At 39.2% G+C, this 4,977-nt stretch overlaps 1 pseudogene; it reads left to right on the top strand.

Annotated features, from left to right (window-relative positions):
* Positions 1-2,235: 2,235 nt before the first annotated feature.
* LOC129669558 (deoxyuridine 5'-triphosphate nucleotidohydrolase-like) lies at positions 2,236-4,472 on the top strand (annotated as a pseudogene).
* The last annotated feature ends 505 nt before the right edge of the window (positions 4,473-4,977 follow it).

The following is a 4,977-nucleotide window of genomic DNA, read 5'->3' as shown; positions in this document are numbered from 1 at the left end:
AACATTCTCTACATTAGCTAGTGCTATAGGTGAATTTGTATGTTTATAGTTATATAAATTCTATCAAACATTGTAGTTTTGGACTATATTTAGAATGGAGAGTTTGCTCTCTGTCTTGACTACTTTTTACTGTTGTGGCAAAACATCTTCCATCAAGGTAACTCATAAAAGAAAATGGTTAATTTTGAGCTCATGGTTGCAGAGTGTTAGAGTCCATGACTGTCACAGTAGGGAGCATGATATCAGGCAGACTGACAGGGTGCTAGTGCAGTAATTGGGAACTTGCATCAGTATCTGCAAGTATGAGGCCGAGAGAAACAACTGGAATGGCATGAGCTTTTGAAACCTCAAAGCCTGCCTCCAGTGACACACCTTTTCCAATAAGTCCATACTTCCTAATTCTTGTGAATCATTTCTACTAGCTTCGGGCCAAGCATTTAGATGTATAAGCCTCTGGGGGCAGTTCTCACTTAAATTGATACACTCCTTGATTTATTAACTTTCTGTGCCTTACATTTTGATTTGCAAGATGGCAAACATCATCTGTAAATCATTGTTTATGTTTGTATTCTCACTCATATATCACAAGTAGTGAGGCTTCTGCTTTTCTTTCTCAATTGAAAGTGAAGAACATGATAGGAAAAATGGATTTAAATCTGTAAGAGATTCAACTACTAGTGATACTTTGAATATATAGAAGTTATGCTACTTCTTTTTCCATTAAAAGTCTTGAGGGAAAATTCATGGAATGGAAATGGTTCCTTTGAATCATTTAAGTAACTGTAACAGGTGCTAATAAAAAAAAACAGCTTTAGTCTCATAGGGATTAGAAGACAGTAAATTATGAAGCAAAATATTGATAAGCATGGCCTGAAAACATGGTTTACTCAACATAGTATCTCAATCATTCTCTTTGTTCTGTACTAGTCAACTTTTATTCTTACTAGGTTTTTCTTATCTTTATATAGTACGCTGTAGTGTTTTACAACTTAAATGGAAATAAAAATTTACCTTACTCCTTTCTGTGTCTATTCCATGTCTCTTCTTGTTTATACTGAAAAATCCCTTGAAGGTACTGTTTAGACACGGCCTGTTTTTACCTAAACTCATTTTTATTTGTTCATAATGTAAATAATATCATAAAAGTACAGTAAAATACAAGGCCCTTTAGTTCTCTTCCTCATAAAATTATGTCAGACTCAGGCTGACTGGTGTTGCTGTGGTGACTGCATATTCACCCACAATTATCATCTAAGAACCATGTGAGTTCAGTGCTTCCATGGCCATATGATCTGTAAGGCTGCTATTGCTCCAGCCATCATGGGTAGATTTTACAATTCATGCATCATTCTTCTATTTTTCTCATCTTAGTTTGAAATGGGTAGAAAGTATTAATAATAATCATCTTTATTGATATTTTGTCTGAGACATGAAAATTGTTTGGTTAATGGATAGAAGTTGTTGCCATAAAAACACAAGCCCCTCCCCCAAATGGATAAGAGATGGTTTACTCTGGAGCTATATAGGAGTGGCCGTAGCCTTGGAAGACAGACTCAGGTAACCCAAAATTTCATGTTTCTGTAACTCTCCGGATCTGACCCCCTTCTATTTACTGCTTACGCATGCACTCAAACCTGGGTGAAGGAACGATTATAAATAGAACTGGATACACTGTACCCCAAATAAACCTAGACTTGATATTCCTTGGGTGGAGGATTTTCTTAAATTCCCCAGTGGTTACCTAAGGGGAGAGAAGCAGCGAGTGGGAGAAGGGGTAGTCCACAATCAGGTGCTCTAAGCAGGCTTTCTGGTTGGAGGTGAGTGTGCTGTGGAGATGAACTTCATGCAGTAAAGCGCCTAGGTGAGCATATGCATGTTTTATTACTCTCAGATGCTTATTCGTTAATAAAGGGAATTGCACACATTATCACAATGTAATTTAGAGCACACATATACTTTTATTGCACAACCAACTGAAATGTTCATTAAGCATTTTTAATGGTGTGAGAAAGTGCTTACAATAAAGTGCTGCGAACAAAAGTAAAAATGAAAGGAGTCCAAAATGGTAGTTTGCCCAAGACTCTAAAAGAGAGGAAAATCTCGGCAAGGTCCATGTGCCAGGACAGTCATCTCATTTACTTACTGTGATTAAACTAGTTTTGTATTTAAAAATATTTTGTGTAATCTTATTAAATCTTTTTTCACTTTGTTTCTGTCTTTTGAAAGCATAGGAACATGCCTGCTGGAGTAAGAATGATCCTCATGACTCTAAAACAGGTGACCAAAGATTTATATCCAGAGCTGTGGCTCTGACAATTCAGATTGACTATTGCACTCCAGACAACCAGAAATTCTGGGTATAGACAATTTCAAATCCTGAAATTACATGAGTGCCACACTGCTAAAGAGCTGCCAAGTGAAAGTAAGAGTGGTGCCTATGGGGCATTAAAGCTCCTGGCTTCAGTCTCATCATTTTGCTGAATTTGAGCTTTGAGGGACCTGCTGGATGATGGAGAAGAAATCCACAAAGAGAACTTTCTTCAGGAAAATCAGAAAAATTTCGAAGTCTCAAGCCTCAGGTAAAAGTGAGTCAGAATAAACCAGCCATGCTCAAAAGAGGAGCTTTGAGCAGGAAAGGTTAAACTCCACCCACTGATCCCACCCCTATATCACCTAGGTACAGGGGGCATGTGTGCTATAAATGTGATTATTTGGAGTGATAATTTTCTTGGTGACAAAATATAGAATCAGAAACTCTGCAAGTAACAACAACAACAACAAAAAATATGTTGAAGACTAAGTAGATCTCAATACAATATCATGTTAAAACAACATCAAATATAGGACCAGAGGGAGGGTTCTTCAGCAGCTAGGAGTTCACACTGAGTTTGATTTCCAGTATTCACTCTCAACTGCCTGTAAATCCAGCTCCAGATCCAATGTGTACATAACCACACACAAGCACATATACATACGTAGCTAGAGGCAAAATAAATCTTAAAGCTATTACATGTATTCATTTAAGTGTTTTGTGGGATACGTGTGTTAGGGCGCACATGTGGAGGTTAGAAAACAACTTGTTGGAATCAATTCTCTGTTACCACCCTGTGATAACAGGGATCAAATTCAGGATGTCAAACTTAACATCAAACATCTTTGCCTACCAAGCCAGCTCGCTGGCTGTTGTGCAGAAAAAGCTTCTGTGGGGAGATGCTACACACACTTCTTCTCACTGTGGATAGGGAGCCCAGGACAGAGCAAAGTACAGAAACCACCAACTCCAACTTGGTAAACCACTGGGTTTTAGTGGGAGTATTTACAGGAATGTGAGTGAGAGGTTACTCAGAGGAGCAGAAATTTCTCAAAGACACTTCATCACCAGAGTTTGCAAAACCTTGGAACCTGAACTACCATGTTGGCAGGAAGCTCAGCAGATTGTAGAGTGATCTTTCTAAGTGCTGCAGCTGATCTAAACCTCTTCCAGCCTGGCCTGTTCTCAGTTTTCTTCACGTCTTGCCTTGCCTGAGGGTCTTTAAAGCTTTCATTGCTTACTCTGTCAGGGAGGGGCCTAGTGAATCTGATCAGTTTCAGGGACTTTCTGAAGCTGCCTTGAGTTGTTTACCGCCCTGCCTAAAGAGCTTTCCTAAAAGATGGACTGTTTAAACCTTTGAGGAAAACTGTTGTACAACACTGGCCCAAATTATAAATTTAAAAAGCTGAAAAATATCAGAAAGATCACAGAATTTAGAAAAATAGAGTTCCAGCTTAAAGCATCAGAACCTTTGCTTCCTTGTCCTGTTTTCTAGTATGTTTTATAGGATAGTGATTTCTGCAATGTAGCTTTTCTGTGTGGAGGATATAAAAATGATTTGGTATGCAGAGTGGGTACAAGAAATTTTTTATTATTCGTGTCTTAGAAAACACATTCTTTGGCATTCTGCTTTCCTCTGTTCGCCTCCACACCCTGCTCGGAAGATGCCGCAGCCAGCTCTGTCAGCAAGAGGGCTAGGGTGGAGGATGGCGCTTGTCTGCACTCCAAGCAGCTCTCAGAGCATGCTAAGGTGCCTACCCGCGGATCTGCGCACACCCCGGGCTACGACCTGTACAATCTTATGATTATACGATACCACCCATGGAGAAAGCCGCTGTGAAAACTGACATTCAGATAGCTGTTCCTTCTGGGTTCTGTGGAGAAGTAGCTCCACGATCTGGCTTGGCTGTAAAGCACTTCATAGACATAGGAGCAGGTGTCATAGATGAAGATTATAGAGGAAATGTTGGCTTTGTGCTGTTTACTTTTGGAAAAGAGAAGTTTGAAGTAAAAAAAAAAAAAAAAAAAAAAAAAAAAAAAAAGGAAAGGTGGTCGAATTGCACAGCTCATTTGTAAATGGATTCTTTATCCAGACTTAGAAAAAGTTCAAGCACTGGATGACACCGAAAGGAGTGCAGGAGGCTCCACCGGAAAGAATTAAAAGTTTGCTTGAAAAATTTTGCTGTTTCAGCATTGGTAACAGGAGCTTTAATTCTGGAAATATTTCATGTTCTAGGATGCAAGAAAGGAACCCTGTTAGTATCACATCGGAACTACTCTGTCTCTGTGGTTGATGGTTGTCTGTAAATCTGTATTGTGAGGATGGCGTTGACATGCAGACTTGGTAAAACCAAGTGTACAAGCAGATTTTTGTTGTTGTATTCTCTAAATTATAGTCTTCAAGTGATTTTGCTCTCATTGCTGTATCAATTGTAACTTTCATGTCATAAAGTTAAAGTCGTTAGCAGATATAATTTTACTTAAGCTGACTGAAGAACCGAAAAAGAGGTCAAGTGTGACTCAGCACTTCGAATCTGAGCTGGGTGGGTTGCTGTGAGTTAGAGGCTAGCTAGCCTGGGCTACTGTGAGATGCTAAGGAAGAGGGACAGTGTTAAAAGTTCTTTTCTGCACTAGTGCTGTGTGACACTGGAACTTTAAAGGTCTCC

This window comes from Psammomys obesus, unplaced genomic scaffold, assembly GCF_907164565.1.
Source record: "Psammomys obesus unplaced genomic scaffold, mPsaObe1.curated_primary_1811, whole genome shotgun sequence".
NCBI lineage: Eukaryota > Metazoa > Chordata > Mammalia > Rodentia > Muridae > Psammomys > Psammomys obesus.
The sequence above is the reverse complement of the archived record's forward strand: the minus strand, read 5'-3'. Positions and strand labels throughout refer to the sequence as shown.